Here is a 19,821-nt window from a genome sequence, read left to right as displayed (position 1 = left end):
TTCAATTTAGACAAATTCTGGTATTTATTATCATGCTTTTTGACAGCAACCAAAGGGATCAGGATAACATGCAGAGAGCTTCTGAGGGGCAACGTTGGGCAGACATGGTGACAACAACCCTTCCTCTCTCATTTCTATGTCTGAGAGACAGAGGGGAATATGTTATGCTAACCAACCTATATGGTCCCTAAACTTCGAGACGAAACATGGATAGCTAGCTAAGTTAGATGTATTGTGTCATGGCTCTGATCATAGCTAGTTGTTGTGTATGTGTGTGTGTGTGTGTGTGTGTATCTTTTGCAGTGAGGACATCATGGACTACGTGACGGTCCAGGTGGCTCAGTCCTGCCCTGGTCTCCCCCGGCCTCGCTTCTCCCTCTATCTGTCTTCCCAGCTGCAGTATGGGGTGGGCATCGTCTACCACCGCCAGTGTAGCTTCCTTCTGGATGAGAAAGAGAGGAGAGAGAGGAAAGGGTCATTTCAGACACTTCATTTCAGACACTAGATACAATGAATGGCATTCAGACTAACACCATGTAAAGAGATGCTTGTAGATAAAGGTCGTAATTCGGGTTGCAAAATTCCAGTAACTTTCCCAAAATTACCAATTTTTCCAGGATTTCTGAAAAACCTGGAAACTTTGCAACCCTAGCCGTAATTAAGAGACAATATATCAAGTATAATGTGAAGACAGGCCACAGGAACAATGGACACTAAACTGAAATAAACATAGCCAAAGCCATAACAGATACTCTCCATCCACACACACTCATTGATACAACCTGAGACAATACACCATACAACCAACCGCATTGTAGTTAGAGGTCTATATGAATGATTATGCTCAGACATGTACTCGCTTATCATAACAGGCAGCTTGATAGTCTGATAGGATGATTTATGTCTGGCTGCTTAGGAGACTAACAGATCCAGGAACAGATGTTCAGGGTCACCCGCTTGACCGGAGGAGAATGGTGCAGGAGAAGATGGCTGCCGTTTTATGGGCTCCTAACCAATTATGCTATTTTGTGTGTTTTTGTGCCATTGTTGGTAACTTATTTTGTACATAATGTTTCTGCCCCCGTCTGTTATGACCAAAAATAGCTTCTGGATATCAGAACGGCGATTACTTACCTCGAACTGTACAAAGATTTTTTCTTTAGCGAGTCGGGCGCAAAGGATTTACTCCAGATACCCGACCAGGCCCAAATCCTTGTCATTCCCATTAAAAGAAGACGCCGATACAGGTGACGCAGGTCCGGGTGCCTTGTGAGAATTTCTCGGCCAGTGGGTAACCTGCCTCTACCATCCATCCTATTGGCCAACGTGCAATCATTGGAGAATAAACTGGATGAGGTCCGCTCAAGACGATCCTACCAATGGGACATTAAAATTAAAATGTAATTTTATGGGACATTAAAAAATGTAATATCTTGTGTTTCACTGAGTCGTGACTGAACGACGACATGGATAATGTACAGTTGGCTGGGTTTTCTGTGTATCGACAAGACAGAACAGCTGCCTCCGGTAAGACAAGGGATGGCGGTCTGTGTCTGTTTGTCAATAACAGCTGGTGCGCAAAATCTAATATTAAGGAAGACTCAAGGTTTTGCTCTACTGAAGTAGATTATCTCAAGCTGTAGATCACACTATTTACCAAGAGAGTTTTCATCTATATTTTTCATAGCTGTCTATTTACCACCACAAACCGATGCTGGCACTAAGACCGTACTCAACGAGCTGTATAAAGCCATAAGCAAACAAGAAAATGCTCATCCAGAGGCGGCACTCCTAGTGGCCGGGGACTTTAATGCAGGGAAACTTAAATCCATTTTACCTCATTTCTACCAGCATGTTACATGTGCAACAAGAGGAGAAAAAAACTCTAGACCACCTTTACTCCACACACAGAGATACGTACAAAGCTCTCCCTCGCCCTCCATTTGGCAAATCTGACCATAATTATATTCTCCTGATTCCTGCTTACAAGCAAAAACTAAAGCAGGAAGTACCAGTGACTCAATCAATACAGAAGTGGTCAGATGACACAGATGCTAAGCTACAGGGCTGTTTTACTAGCACAGACTGGAATATGTTCCGGGACTCATCCAATGGCATTGAGGAGTATACCACATCAGTCACCGGCTTCATCAATAAGTGCATCGATGATGTTGTCCCCACAGTAACCGTACGTACATACCCCACCCAGAAGCCATGGGTTACAGGCAACATCCGCACTGAGCTAAAGGGTAGATCTGCCGCTTTCAAGGAGCGGGACTCTAACCCGGACGCTTATTAGAAATCCCGCTATGCCCTCAGACGAACCATCAAACAGGCAAAGCGTAAATACAGGACTAAGATTGAATCCTACTACACCGGCTCCGATGCTCTTCGGATGTGGCAAGGCTTGTAAACTATTACGGACTACAAAGGGAAGCCCAGCCGCGAGCTGGCCAGTTACACAAGCCTACCAGACGAGCGAAATTACTTATATGCACGCTTCGAGGCAAGAAACACTGAAGCATCATACTGCCCCAACAGATCCACAGATGACGCAATCTCAATCGCACTCGACACTGCCCTTTCCCACCTGGACAGAAGGAACACCTACGTGAGAATGCTGTTCATTGACTACAGCTCAGCGTTCAACACCATAGTGCTCTCAAAGCTCATCACTAAGCTAAGGACCCTGGGACTAAACACCTCCCTCTGCAACTGGATTCTGGACTTCCTGACGGGCCGCCCCCAGGTGGTAAGGATAGGCAACAACACATCTGCCATGCTGATCCTCAACACGGGGGCCCTCAGGGGTGCGTGTTTAGTCCCCTCCTGTACTCCCTGTTCACCTACGACTGCGTGGCCTAGCACGACTCCAATAGCATCTTTAAGTTTTCCGACGACAAAACGGTGGTGGGCCTGATCACCGACATAGATGAGACAACCTATAGGGAGGAGGTCAGAGACCTGGAAGTGTGGTGCCAGGACAACAACCTCTCCCTCAACGYGATCAAGACAAAGGAGATGATCGTGGACTACAGGAAATGGAGGGCCGAGCACACCCCCATTCTCATCGACGGGGCTGTAGTGGAGCAGGTTGAGAGCTTCAAGTTCCTTGGTGTTCACATCACCAACAAACTATCATGGTCCAAACTAGGGTCGGAAACTTTCCGGGAAATTTCCGGAAATTTTCTGGAAATTTTCCATGGGAAGTTAAGCCTGCTTAAATTCATCAAAAAAGTTAGCTAATAACAGTGAACCTTTTTTTTGTGGGATACACATAAGGCAATTCTAGGTCTTGTGGCATATTTTGGTTAAACTATCCCCAATTCAATGGAATTGCAACCCTCTGCATGCACAGTGCATTCGTCCATCACATGTGCAGTGCACTCTTCCATCACATGTACAGCTGATTCTCAAGATCTTGCACACTAATGAGATGCTATTGAGCCCACACTACTACACTTTCTGAGCCAAGGACTACATGCTTTCTGATAAGTTTTGATTACAATACTGGGTGGGGTGAATATATTTTATATGACATACATAATTCCTTTGTTAACTAGTAAATAGTAGCCTACATCAGTGTGTTTAAATCATTTCTAACTTGTTAACAATTTCTTCTAGTAAGTTTTTGCTACCATGTGGGTTTTAGCTTGCTTGAGCCTGCTAACTGAAGAGTGTTAATTCACCTGTTTCCATACGTTTAATTTTAAAACATTTATATTACAAGGAGTTGTTTAATCTAACTGCTTAACTATTTATCTGTACATGGAATTGTATATATWTTTTTTTAACTAATTTTGCCACTGACACTWTCTGATGTGTGGAGACATTTCACTGCAGCTAATGTAGAAGGAAAAGCTGTGTACATTTGCAAATACTGTGACAAATCATATGTGAAGAATGCAACAAAGATGCAGAATCATCTGGCCAAGTGCATAAAGTTCCCTCAGCGCTCATCATGTTTACAGTCTCCTGGAGGGGAAGGAGTCGCTCCAAGAATTGGCCATATCACAGTCTGCCGATATGGACAGCCCCATCAAGAGGACCCTCCTGGATGATGTATTTTGGGAGAGAGTGGTAAGCAACCTGAAACTCCTGAAACCTATAGCAGTAGCCATTGCACGGATTGAGGGAGACAATGCCATCCTGTCTGATGAAGAAATCTGTACTGCCCTGCCCACTTCACTGTTGCTCCAAGCAGAGGAAACTGCAGTACTGAAATACATAAAAATGCGTGAAGACTTCTGCCTGAAGCCCAAACACGCAGCAGTGTACATGTTGGACCCCAAGTATGCTGGCAAGAGCATCCTGTCTGGTGCAGAGATCAACAAGGCCTATGGTGTCATCACTACCGTGTCTCACCACCTTGGCCTGGATGAGGGCAAGGTTCTTGGCAGTCTGGCGAAGTACACTTACAAGCAAGGGCTTTGGGATGGAGATGCAATATGGCAGACTTGCCAACATATCTCATCAGCCACCTGGTGGAAGGGACTTTGTGGATCTGAGGCTCATTCCCCTGTTGCCTCAATCATCCTCCAAATCCCACCAACATCAGCCACCTTAGAGCACAACTGGTCCTTGTTTTGGAACATACACACCAAAGCACTCAACAAGCTGACCAATACAATGGTTGAAAAATTGGTGACCATCCGGGCAAATTTTAGGCTTTTTGAGCCTTACAATGAGCCATCCTCAACAAGGTTGGAAAGTGACTGTGAAGATGAGGCCTCAGAGTCTGATGTTCAAGAGGTGGACATTGATGAGGTCCAGAGAGAAGACAYGGAAGCCTAAGAGGAAGACAACCAAAGCTTTAGTTTATAAACTATAATTTTACAGATGTATGTTGAAAACGTTTTTGGGAGATACGATAGATCATTGGGGATCATTCAATATTCCCTTTTGTTGTTCAGTGAAATCATCCCACGTGAAGAGTCAACTCATTTAATTATTTTACATTATTTAAATTTTTTTCTATTGGAAGGTTTTGATCATTTGCAATTATGTCTACTTATGATAAGGTAAAAGGTTTATGTTTCTGTCTCCATATGATATGGTAAATATATCCAATGCAAAAAACATCTACATTTAAATGGTATTAATATTAATTTGCATATATTTCCGTTAATTCCCATATAGTGCCGTTAATTCCCACGGGAAGTTTCCACCTCTGAATATTCCCCAAAATGTGCAACCCTAGTCTAAACACACCAAGACATTCGTGAAGAGGGCACGACAACGCTTATTCCCCCTCAAGAGAATGAAAAGATTTGGCGTGGGTTTTCAGATCCTCAAAAAGTTATACAGCTGCACCAATGAGAGCTTCCTAACTGGTTGCTTCACCGCCTGATATGGCAATTGCTCGGTCTCCGACCGCAAGGTGCTACAGAGGGTAATGCGTACGGCCCAGTACATCACTGGGGCCAAGCTTCCTGCCATCCAGGACCTCTATACCAGGCGGTGTCAGAGGAAGGCCCTAAAAATTGCCAAACACTCCAGCCACCCTAGTCATAGACTGTTCTCTCTGCTACCATCACGGCAAGCAGCACTGGAGCGCCAAGTCTAGGTCTAAAAGGCTCCTTAACAGCTTCTACCCCCAAGCCATAAGACTGCTGAACAGCTAATCAAATGTCTACCCAGACTATTTGCATTGACCCCCCCCCCCCTTTTTTAAAAAGCTGCTTCTACTCGCTGTTTATTATCTATTATCTATGCATAGTCACTTTACCCCTACCTACATGTACATATTACCTCGACTAACCTGTACCCCCTGTATATAGCCTCGTTATTGTTATTTTATTGTTTCTCTTATTTTATTTTTTACTTTAGTTTATTTAGTAAATATCGTTCATAACTGTTATTTTTCTTAAAACTGCATTGTTGGTTAAGGGCTTGTAAATAAGCATGTTGTATTCTGTGCATGTGACAAATTAAATTAAATTTGATTTATTGAATTTCTTTACAGAACCACAACTGTCCAATCAGGAAGATGTACAGTATATTGTATGTATTCCTTGACGTCATCGCGACCTTACCCCTCTCTTCCAGAGGAGATCCAGCAGGCCATAGAGCGCATGGCGCGCTCCACGAGACATACGCATCGCCCTGGCCGAGCCTGACATGTCAGAACACACACGGTCTCCCGTATTTCCCACACACACACACAAACGTCCTCTTGAGTTGTCCGATATAACTGTCAGACATATTGTATATTGGCAATGTTAATGGATTGGATTAATGTAGTGTTTTTCATTTTGAGCACGAGCTGCCCAATCCCTATAGGATTCCTCAGGCAATGTCAATAATACAAACACAGTAAAACCATTTCTACCAACCGTGTTAACACATTTTCAACGGTAATGTCACGTCAAATATTTATAACCCCCAAACAACCGCAGTTAATTCCAATGTACACATAGCACACAAAATGCCTTTTCACGACACAATTTTAACTTTACCCTCATTGAATCACCTTGTGAGTTGATAATGTGTGTCTCACTCTTCTGTGTGTCTCGTTCTCTTACAGCCATGGCAGCTGATATAGAGAATGACTCCAGAGTGCCCTCTAGGGACCAGTCCTAGAAACGCACCAGAGGACGTAGGTGAGACTGGGTGAGGGAACGATTTGTGTTGGAAAATCCTCAGCAAGAAATCTGCATTACTAATGCTTGCTCTTTGTCTCCCTCTCTCTCTCTCTCTCGTAGGTTTCAAATCCTCTCCTGATGCCATTACCCTCAAAGAGAAGGAGCATCTTGTCATCAGTGCAGTAGAGGTGACCTCACTCATTTGTTTAAACCTAGAAAGGCTATATTTCTACAGAAACCACAGTTGGGATTAGACAAACTGAGAATGTTACTCACTTTGCCTAATAAGAGACATTCAACCACGTGAACACATACCAAGCCAACTGTGTGAAACCAAAAGGATCTTTCCTGAGCTTTCAGTCGTTCATTATTAACTTCCTCTCCGTCTCCCTCACCATCAGTTTGAAGAAGCTGGGCTTCCTTAAGCCACAGGCAAAGAGATTGACATGCTTCTGGAGCAGCAGGACCAATTCCACGATGGTGAGAGAAGAGGGAGAGTAAAGAGTTAGGACAGATAATAAAAGCTATAGAAACGGAAATAAGACAGTAAATATAGGTTTGTGTAAACTGGTGTGTGTCCCAGACGTCTCAGAGAGAGAGGGGGAGTCAGGGAGTCAGTCCGAGAGGGGCACGGAGAAAGCACTGGAAAGCTCCTGTGGAAAGGTGTCTGTGTGTTCACGCTGTTCTGTGTTTGACTCATGAGGAACTACGAATCCAACTATCCGCATGAATTCCAAGATATTTGGGTCCTATATTTTCTTCTGACAAATGTGTGTGGGTATGTACAGTCACAGTATGTACAGTCACAGTATATACAGTCACAGAACAGCCTCCCCGGACTTATCTATCTGTAACTTCCTCATCTGCTCATTTCCCTCTCTATCCCTCTCTCCTTCCCTCTCCTTGGTAGGACTCAAGTTTTCCACTACTTCACTGAGAGCGAAGAGATTAGTGATTACTTCTAAGAAGGAAGGGAGGATACGTTACAAGTGTTGGAACAGGACAGTCTCTGTTCTCATTGCCTTGTCTGTGCCTCTTCTTCAGCCTCAGGTGTTGATAAATCTCCCTACCCAGAAACTCCTCTCTACAGCACCCCCTCGCCTGTGAGTATTATAGCTCCTCTCTACAGCGCCCCCTCTGGCTGTGAGTATTATAGCTCCTCTCTACAGTGCCCCCTCGCCTGTGAGTATTATAGCTCCTCTCTACAGCACCCCCTCGCTCTGTGAGTATTATAGCTCTCTCTAAAGCGCCCCCTCTGGCTGTGAGTATTATAGGCTCCTCTCTACAGCACTCCTCTGGCGGTGGGTATTATAGCTCCTCTCTACAGTGCCCCTGGCTGTGAGAATTATAGCTCCTCTCTACAGCGCCCCCTCTGGCTGGAGTATTATAGCTCCTCTCTAGCAGCACCCCTCTGGCGGTGGGTAATTATAGCTCCTCTCTAACAGTGCCCTCCCTCTGGGAATCAACCCATAACCCTAATGTTGTCAGCACCGTGCTCCATCTGGGAATCAAACCTATAACCCTGATGTTGTCGCACCGTGCTCCACGTGGGAATCAAACCCATAACCCTGATTTTGTCAGCACCGTGCCTCATCTGGGAATCAAACCCATAACCCTGATGTTGTCAGCACCGGTGCTCCATCTGGGAATCAACAACCCATAACCCTGATGTTGTCTAGCACCGTGCTCCATCTGGGAATCAAACCCATAACCTGATGTTGTCAGCACCGTGCTCCATCTGGGAATCAAACCCATAACCTGATGTTGTCTAGCACCGTGCTCCATCTGGGAATCAAACCCATAACCCTGATGTTGTTAGCACCGTGCTCCATCTGGGAATCAAACCCATAACCTCGATGTTGTCAGCCCCGTGCTCATCTGGGAAATCAAACCCATAACCCTGATGTTGTCAGCACCAGTGCTCCATCTGGGAATCAAACCCTATAACCCTGATGTTGTTCAGCACCGTGCTCCATCTGGGAATCAACACCCATAACCCTCGATGTTTGTCAGCACCGTGCTCCATCTGGGAATCAACACCCATAACCTGATGTTGTCAGCACCGTGCCTCATCTGGGATCAAACCATTAACCCTTGAGATGTTGTCAGCACGTGCTCCATCTGGAATCAAAACCAAACCCCTGATGTTGTCCAGCAGCCGTGCTCCATCTGGGAATCAAACCCATAACCCTGATGTTGTCAGCACCGTGCTCCAACCAACTGAGCCACCTCAGAACTGCCACACCGTGAGCATGATGAAGATATCACAGTGAGTATTTTTTCTAACTCTTTGCCCCAACGCAGCTCTCCTGTACCCTGACCTCTTGTCGCTACGGAAACAGTGCGCTGCCCTCACAATCCTCACTCGCTCCGGGGAGAGACGCAAAGGAGAGGAAACGGAGGAGGAGGGAAGCTCCGAGCTGGACAGAGAGATGGAGAGGAAGAAGAGGGACTCTGGCATGCAAGAGGTGAACAGGTCTATATTTGCTATGTAACTTTCTGCATTTGTTTTCATTCTGGTTATCAATCGATGAACAATAAAACAATTGAAGCTGTAACATATTCCGTGTCCTTTATAAACAAATGAGGTAATTTGACACCGTGTTCTCCATATTACCAATGCCACCAGGGGACACTTGTGCAGGAATTTGTAAACATTAGTTTACATAATAAAGACTTGACGGGGAATTCTAACATACCCAAGGGAGGAGTTGAACAGAAGGACAAGGCATACTGATAATGTTCATATAGCTCCAGCCTGGTCTCATAGACTAGACGTAACATAGTAATCGAAAATCCGGGACACTCAAATTAGTATATGTTATCGGGGTGGATGAGTGGGCGTATAACGTGAACGTCTAGCAACCCAAAGGTTGTGTGTTCAAATTTCATCATTGACAACTTTAGCATTTTAGCTAATTAGCAACTACTTAACATGTTAGCTAACCCTAACCATATTGTACGAATTGCAATTTGTAACATATCATATGAAATGGATGATGGATATCCACATATTAATACAGCATCTAGTCTACACTGCTTAGTTTGTCATACTGACACTGTAGATGTCTGAAGTCTTTCTCTCCTGTATCCCCAGATCCCAGAACAGTTGCTGGAGTCAGCAGCAGCCCCTCCATCTGAAGCATCAGGTCGGACATTGTTTCACTGTCACAGTTACTTCAAATTCTAGAATGACACCCACGGAACTAGAATTAGATTTTATTTATAGAATGACACCCGCGGAACTAGAATTACATTTTATTTCTAGAAAGACACCAACGGTACTAGAATTAGATTTTATTTCTAGAATGACACCGACTGAACTAGAATTAGATTTCTAGAATGACACCCACGGAACTAGAATTAGATTTCTAGAATGACACCCACAGAACTAGAATTATAATTTATTTCTAGAATGACACCCGCGGAACTAGAATTAGATTATATTTATATAATGACACCCGCGGAACTAGAATTCGATTTTATTTCTAGAATGACACCACGGAATAGAATTACTTTTATTCTAGAATGACACCAACCGGAACTAGAAAACATTTTATTTATAGAATGACTCCACGGAACCAAGAATTAGATTTTATTTCTTGAATGACACCCACGGAACCAGAATTTGATTTGATTTCTAGAATGACACCCAGGAACTAGATTCTTATTTTATTTCTAGAATGACACCAACGGAACTAGAATTCGATTTCTGAATGACACCCACGGAACTAGAAATTCGATTTTATTTCTAGAATGACACCCGCGGAACTAGAATTCGATTTACTTCTAGAATGACACACCGGAACTAGAATTCGATTTATTTCTAGAATGACACCCGCGGAACTAAATTCCAATTTTATTTCTAGAATGACACCCGCGGACTAGAATTAGATTTTATTTCTAGAATGACACCCGTGAACTAGAATTCGGTTTTATTTCTAGAATGACCCGCGGAACTAGAATTAGATTTTATTTAGAATGACACCCACGGAACTAGAATTAGATTTTATTTCTAGAATGACACCCGCGGAACTAGAATTGATTTTATTTCTAGAATGACACCAAACGGAACTAGAATTAGATTTGATTTCTAGAATGACACCCACAGAACTAGAATTAGATTTGATTTCTAGAATGACACCAACGGAACTAGAATTAGATTTGATTTCTAGAATGACACCCACGGAACTGAATTAGAATTTGATTTTCTAGAATGACATCTAACAGAACTGAATTAGATTTGATTTCTATGATGACACCAAAAGATATGAATAGTTTGATTTATGATGACACCATTGCATTTATGTGTCTCTGTTTTCAACTGAGGTTCTTCTGGACATGTCAAAGAGGACAGATCCAGAGCAGATCTCTCCTGTGAGCAGACTGTGAGGGAATAGAGAGAAAAAGAGAGAAACAGATGCTTGGGATCTCTCCCAAGATCAAGCAGAGACATGGAAAGAGGGACAGAAAGTGGGAGGAAGAGAAGAAGAAGATATATTTGTATAACTGTTTGTGAAGTAGTTTTGTCTTGGTTAGATAGCTCAGTGTCTGCTCTTTTCAAGTCTCATATGGAAGAAGCCCCAGTGCCTGTGGAGGCTATAGTGGAGGACATGGTGGCTCTACCAGACAGAGAACAGGAGACCGACTAGAGAGGTCACTGCCTGAGGGCTGTTGAGATAGGTTTTTATTACCCCTCTAGTCACTGAATTACTATCTGCTCTATATCTATCTATCTCACCATTACTTACTGCTGCTATCTATTCTATATCTTCTAACTCACCCATTACTGTACTGCTCCATCCATTCTAATATCTATCTCACCATTACTTTACTGCTCTATCTATTCTATATCTATCTAACTCACCCATTACTTTACTGCTCTATCTATTCTATATCTATCTCTCATCTATTACTGTACTGCTCTATCTATTCTATATCTTCTCGCCCATTACTGTACTGCTCCATCTATTCTATATCTATCTCTCATCTATTACTGTACTGCTCTATCTATTCTATATCTATCTCGCCCATTACTGTACTGCTCCATCTATTCTATATCTATCTCTGATCTATTACTGTACTGCTCTATCTATTCTATATCTATCTCGCCCATTACTGTACTGCTCCATCTATTTATCTATCTAACTCACCCATTACTGTACTGCTCATCTATTCTATATTCTATCTCTCACTCACATACTGTACTGCTCTATCTATTCTATATCTATCTCTCACCTATTACTGTATCTGCTCTATCTATTCTATATCTATCTCAATCATTACTGTACTGCTCCATCTATTCTATATATCTCACCCATTACTGTACTGCTCCATCTATTCTATCTATCTAACTCACCCATTACTGTATGCTCCATCTATTCTATATATCTATCTCTCACCATTACTGTACTGCTCTTTCTATTCTATTACTATCTTCACCCATTACTGTCTGCTCCATCTATTCTATCTATCTAACTCACCCATTACTGTAATGCTCCATCTATTCTATATCTATCTAACTCACCCATAACTGTACTGCTCCATCTATTCTATCTCACCCATTACTGTACTGCTCTATCTATTCTATATCTTATCTCTCACCCATTACTGTACTGCTTATCTTTCTATATCTATCTCTCACCCATTACTGAACTGCTCCATCTATTATATCTATCTAACTCACCCATTACTGTACTGCTCTATCTATTCTATATCTATCTCACCCATCACTGTACTGCTCCATATATTCTAACTCACCCATTACTGCACTGCTCTATCTATTCTATATCTATCTCACCCATTACTGTACTGCTCCATATATTCTAACTCACCCATTACTCTGTGCTCCATATATTCTATCTAACTGGAACAGTCTGGGCAGTGTTTTAGACATGGCTATCATCTCCCTCTCTTGCGCTTTCAGTGTGGTGTCTCGTTCCTCCTTAGGTTTGGCAAGGTCACCTTCTACTCTCTGCTGCCCCTGCAGTACTGCAGCTCACATGCTCTCCAAACTGCTAGGTGAGAGCTGACAGAGAGAACAGAGAAAAAATAGATATCGCATTCCAATATTGTTTTACTTCACTAACAAACATGCATGCGTTTTGTGTGTGTTTTATTGTGACATGTGTGTGTTTGATTGGACATATGTGTGTGTGTGTTGTATTGTGACTATGTGGTGTGTGTTGTATTTGTGGACGTGTGTGTGTGTGTGGTGTTTGTCCAGAGCTGGTGTTCTGCTAGGGAGCTGGCAGTACATCAGGCTGAATCCTACAGCCCCATCACCATCATCCCTGGACCACTCAGCACCGTGCACGCCTGAGGAAAACAGAGGATGTCCACGTCCACACACACACACACCACACACACACCACACACACACACACACACACACACACAACACCACACACAACACACACACACACACACACACACGGGATGTGTGCGGAAATACTTTTAAAACTAATAATGTTCATTCATGTCCCAAATTTTATTTCTGTGAGATCACCTCCTCAAATTGTTTTGTAGCACACATGATGACAACATTTATAAGTGAAGCCTTTTTATAACAAGTGAAGTTACTGAGTTATTATTGAAAGGTAGTTGTTAATATTGAGATTTTTTATTCAAAGTTGGTATTTATATTATTAATATCTATTGATATGAGTGTATTTAGCAGGGGATATATTTAATACTATGTATTTAGCAGGGGATATATTTTATTCTGATTTATTTGTCAACTGTCATGAAAGTTGATATTGTTGACAGCAACGTTTTTGGTGAACTTTTCTCAGATGTTTTTTCTGTCTTATTGTCACGTTCCTGACCTGTTTTCTGTTAGTTTTTGTACGTGTTAGCTGGTCAGGACGTGAGTTTGGGTGGGCAGTCTATGTTTTCTGTTTCTATGTTGGTTTGGGTACCTAATATGGTTCTCAATTAGAGGCAGGTGGTTTTCATCTCCTCTGATTGAGAATCATATTAAGGTAGGTGTTGTCACATTGTTTGTCGTGGGTGGTTGTCTCCTGTGTCAGTGTCTGTGTATGTTACGCTACACGGGACTGTTTTCGGTTTTGTTTGTGCGTTCGCTTTATGTAGTCATTTTTCCTGTTTGTGCGTTCTTCGTGTTTCATGTAAGTTCGTCGTCCAGGTCTGTCTACGTCGTTTATTGTTTTGTAATTATTCAAGTGTTCGTCGTGTTTTCTGTTTTGTTTATTAAATATCATGTCTTATCACAACGCTGCGTCTTGGTTCAATCCATGCTCCTCCTCTTCGGATGAAGAGGAGAACCGTTACACTTATTGTGGTATGATGTTACTCTGTTCTTACGGTGAAGCATTTATGAGTATCTTATGTCAAGTGTTATTGAAGGGTTGTGGTTTTCAGGATCACTTGGCACATCTAAAGCCTTTTCTTTTGGGGTGTTATAGGCCACCAAGTGTTAACAGTCAGTAACTAAATAATATGTGTGAAATGCTTGATAGTGTATGTGATGTAAACAAAGAGGTCTACTTTCTTGGGGACCTGAATATTGACTGGTTTTCATCAAGCTGTCCGCTCAAGAGGAAGCTTCTTACTGTAACCAGTGCCTGTAATCTGGTTCAGGTTATTAATCAACCTACCAGGGTGTTTACAAACACTACAGGAACAAGATAATCCACATGTATCAATAAAAAAATGTATTACTACTGTAGAACTTTGTTCTAAAGCTGTATCTGTATCCATTGGATGCAGTGATCACAATATAGTGGCTATATCCAGGAAAGCCAAAGTTCCAACAGCTGGGCCTAAAATAGTCTATCAGAGATCATACAAAAGATTTTGCTGTGACTCTTATGTGGATGATGTTAAAAATTGTTGTTGGTCTGATGTGATTAATGAGGAGCATCCAGACGCTGCACTTGATGAATTTATGAAATTGCTTCTTCCAATTATTGATAAACATGTACCTGTTAAGAAACTGACTGTTAGAACTGTTAAAGCTCCGTGGATTGATAACGAATTGGAAAACTGTATGGTTGAAAGAGATGGGGCAAAGGGAGTGGCTAATAAGTCTGGCTGGCTTACTTACTGCAAATTGAGAAATGATGCGACTAAACTCAACAAAAAGAAGAAACTGTATTATGAAGCCAAGATCAATGATATAAACTTTGGAGTACTTTAAATGAAATTATTGGCAGAAAGACAAATTCAACTCCATCTTTCATCCAATCAGATGGCTCATTCATCACAACACCATTTGATGTTGCCAATTTTAATGATTATTTAATTGGCAAAGTGGGCAAATTTAGGCAGGAAATGCCAACCACGAACAGTGAGCAATTGTAATCATGCATTAAAAAACAAATAATGAAAGAAAAGCATTGCAAGTTTGAATTTTGTAAAGTTAGTGTGGGAGAGGTGGAAAAATTATTGTTATCGATCAATAATGACAAACCTCCTGGCATTGACAACTTAGATGGAAAGCTACTGAGAATGGTAGCTGACTCTGTAGCCACACCTATCTGTCATCTTTAATCTGAGCCTTGAGGAAAGTCATTCCGCTACCCAAGAGTGGTAAAGCTGCCTTGTTCTAACAGCAGACCTACAGTATAAGCTTGCTACCAGCTCTTTGGAAACCTTTGGAAAAAATTGTGTTTGACTAAATACAATGCTATTTCTCTGTAAACAAATTGACAACAGACTTTCAGCATGCTTATAGAGAAGGGCACTCAACATGTACTGCACTGACACAAATGACTGATGATTGGCTGAAAGAAATTGATAATAAGAAGATTGTGGGAGCTGTACTGTTAGATTTCAGTGCAGCCTTTGATATTACTGACCATAACATGTTGCTGAAAAAACGCACACTACCGTTCAAAAAGTTTGGGGTCACTTAGAAATGTCCATATTTTTGAAAGAAAAACAAAAACATTTGTCCATTAAAATAACACAAAATTGATCCGAAATACAGTGTAGACACTGTTAATGTTGTAAATGACTATTGTAGCTGGAAACAACATTTTTTTTAATGGAATATCTACATAGGCGTACAGAGGCCCAGTATCAGCAACCATCACTCCTGTGTTCCAATGGGACGTTGTGTTAGCTAATCCAAGTTTATCATTTTAAAAGGCTAATTGATCATTAGAAAACCCTTTTGCAATTATGTTAACACAGCTGAAAACTGTTGTGCTGATTAAGGAAACAATAAAAAAAATAAAAAAATGGCCTTTAGACTAGTTGAGTATCTGGAGTATCAGCATTTGTGGGTTCTGTTAAGATTCTGGGTTAAACTTGGAACATTGTTATAATCAGAAGTTAATGGATATGTGTAGGAGCCAGATGGCTTTGGAATGTGTAGGGGAGACGGGTGGAGAGCTTAGAACATAACAATGTCACTGAGGGAGATGGGGTAATGTATAACGTTTACATTATGTCAGAATATGTTATTGTTAGCCATCAGGGATCCTCTGCGAGGAGGAGAGACACAGTCTGGTATCAATCGCCATGACAGCCTTGAGTTGGGGAGGAGTGAGCACTTTGGGGTAGAGGTCAGGTCAGATGAAGTGAGAAAGAACAGATATCACTAAGGTTCTGTCTAGCAAACAGAGATGCATTGGCTGTTCAGATGTGGAGGAGACTCAACCTAGGAGAAAGGGTTAAATATCAGTGCTTGTGTGAAATGTCGTTGTCTGAATACAGCTGTATCGACCCTTTGGGAAGAATAAAACTTGGTTAAGCTTTTCTAGTGTCCGTTGAGTTATTTACTCTGAGAATTAGAACCTAACAGTTCGATTACAGGCTCAAAATGGCCAGAAACAAAGAGCTTTCTTCTAAAACTCGCCAGTCTATTCTTGTTCTGAGAAATTAAGGCTATTCCATGCGAGAAATTACCAAGAAACTGAAGATCTTGTACAATGCTGTGTACTACTCCCTTCACAGAACAGCCACAGAACAAGTCCTCAACTGGCAGCTTCATTAAATAGTACCCGTAAAAGACCAGTCTCAATGTCAACAGTGAAGAGGCGACTCCGGGAAGCTGGCCTTCTAGGCAGTGTTGCAAAGACAAGATTAGACTGGACAATAAAAAATTTTAAATTAAGATGAGCAAAAGTGTTATGGACAGACAAATCTAAGTTTGAGGTGTTCGGATCACAAAGAAGAACATTTGTGAGACGCAGAAAAAATGAAAAGATGCTGGAGGAGTGCTTGACGCCATCTGTCAAGCATGGTGGAGGCAATGTGATGGTCTGGGGGTGCTTTGGTGGTGGTAAAGTGAAAGATTTGTACAGGGTAAAAGGGATCTTGAAGAAGTAAGGATATTACTCGATTTTGCAACGCCATGCCATACCCTGTGGACGGCTCTTAATTTGAGCCAATTTCCTCCTCCAATAGGACAATGACCCAAAGCACAGCTCCAAACTATGCAATAACTATTTAGGGAAGAAGCAGTCAGCTGGTATTCTGTCTATAATGGAGTGGCCAGCACAGTCACCGGATCTCAACCCTATTGAGCTGTTGTAGGAGCAGCTTGACCGTATGGTACGTAAGAAGTACCCATCAAGCCAATCCAACTTGTGGGAGGTGCTTCAGGAAGCATGGGGTTAAATCTCTTCAGATTACCTCAACAAATTGACAACTAGAATGCCAAAGGTCTGCAATGGCTGCAAATGGGGCAGCAGCGTAGCCTAGTGGTTAGAGCGTTGGACTAGTAACCGAAAAGTTGCAAGATCGAATCCCCGAGCTGACAAGGTACAAAATCTGTCGTTCTGCCCCTGAACAAGGCAATTAACCCACTGTTCCTAGGCCATCATTGAAAATAAGAATTTGTTCTTAACTGATTTGCCTGGTTGGGATCTACTGAAGAAATTGTATTGTTGAACGTGGACTCATCCACATCTGAGCTATGAAAACATGAACATCTGACTAACTTTGATTTTGGGGCTGAACAATCCCTTTATATTTCTGGTCAATAAATTGAATTAGATACCAGCTAGTTTGCTTTACAATTTAGGAATAGTCTGCAAGGGGACAGTAGGGGGCAGTTGAGGACGAGTAGCTAGTCTCAGCAATTTAACAGCAGAGATCTATTCTGGACTATGACCTCGTCCCGCTCCTATCTCCCCTTGACGTCATTGTGTCTGGCTGGCAGAAAAATCACATCTGAACTCATGGCTTAATTACTCAATACAATTCAACTTGTGGGCAGAAGGAGAGGGGACTGTGCAGCCTGTATCACACAGCACAAATGTAGCGGCGGGCTGCAATAAACAAAAGCAAACGAGGCAGAGGTCACTGCTGTGGTTCATGCTGAGTGATGGGGACAGCCTGTTTCTCTGCTGAATGCAGACCAGCCCAGGGGACAAAATGGAAGTGTAACCGAGTGCCCGGAAAGAGAAGACTTATTTCATGTTCTAACCTAGCACTGAACTAGCAGAGAGCTGACATTACCAGTGTAAATCCATTAGCCAAGAGAATAATTGGTCTATTTTACTAGCCTTTTTAGGCCATTTTCAATTTACTTTCCACATCCTGCTAAGGCCAAAAGGTGGAGGTCACCAAAGATCATACTGACTTCACCTCTTCCTCTCTGATGTCACTGTGCAATGTGTGACCACTGACCAGTACACAACGTGAAAATCAACAACCCTCTGCTATTGTCATTTCACAGAGGGGACTGAACGCATCACAAAATGATCGCTAAAATGTCTTTGCATTGGAAAATAATCGTACATCCATATAGAGTTTATATTGGGTTGTTGGTGTGGTATCTAGGTGATAGAATTTGTTGTGAAACTCTGGTATGTCGCATGGGCCAGTCAGCATGTGTGTTAGTGGAAAAGGAACTCCCCCTTCCCTGGGGAGTGACCACACACAGTTATGGAACATGCACACAACACACACAGTTATGGAACATGCACACAACACATGACAGTTATGGAACATGCACACAACAAACATCACAGTCATGGAAATGCACACAACACACACAGTCATGGAACATGCACACAACACACACAGTTATGGAACATGCACACAACACACACAGTCATGAACATGCACACAACACACACAGTTATGGAACATGCACACAACAACACAGACAGTTATGAACATGCACACAACACACACAGTCATGGAACATCACACAACACACACAGTTATGGAACATGCACACAACACAGACAGTTATGGAACATGCACACAACACACACAGTCATGGAACATGCACACACACACACAGTCATGGAACATGCCACAACACACAGTTATGGAACATGCACAAACACACAGTCATGGACATGCACACAACCACACAGTCATGAACATGCCACAAACACACACAGTCATGGAACATGCACACAACACACACAGTCATGGAACATGCACACAACACACACAGTCATGGAACATGCACACAACACACACAGTCATGGAACATGCACACAACACACACAGTCAGGAACATGCACACAACACACACAGTATGGAACATGCAACACAACACACCAGTCATGGAACATGCACACAACACACAGGCATGGAACATGCACACAACACACACAAGTTATGGAACATGCACACAACACACACAGTCATGGAACATGCACACAACACACACAGTCATGGAACATGCACACAAACACACAGGCATGGAACATGCACACAACACACACAGTCATGGAACATGCACACAACACACACAAGTCATGGAACATGCACACAACACACAGGCATGGAACATGCACACAACACACACAGTCATGGAACATGCACACAACACACACAGTTATGAAATGCACACAACACACAGTCATGAACATGCACACAACACACACAGTTATGGAACATGCACACAACACACACAGTCATGGAACATGCACACAACACACAGGCATGCAACCACACGTGCCACACATTCCTGCACACAGGAGAGACTTGTAAGGGTTATTGGGCAAACAGGTTTTTTCTTTACGCTTACAAATGTGACACACACTGCCAATGTTCCGTAAATCGATCACGGCTCATACACACCTGTCACACTGCCAGAGAGAAGCGGAGAGGGGAGGCAAACAATCAGTTACAGTCCAAATATTTACAAGAGGTCAGCAAAAAAGGTCACTCACTGCATATATCACAAAAAAGCTATGTTTAATTATTGATAAGCATAAATCTGCCAAAAATGAATTGTAAAATGAAATTTGTGGTAATGTGCCCTTTCGACCCTACAGAACAGGTTTGCCCGTTGGCCCAT

This window comes from Salvelinus sp. IW2-2015, linkage group LG14 (assembly GCF_002910315.2).
Source record: "Salvelinus sp. IW2-2015 linkage group LG14, ASM291031v2, whole genome shotgun sequence".
In the NCBI taxonomy this organism is placed as follows: Eukaryota; Metazoa; Chordata; class Actinopteri; order Salmoniformes; family Salmonidae; genus Salvelinus; species Salvelinus sp. IW2-2015.
Note: the sequence above shows the minus strand (reverse complement) of the source record.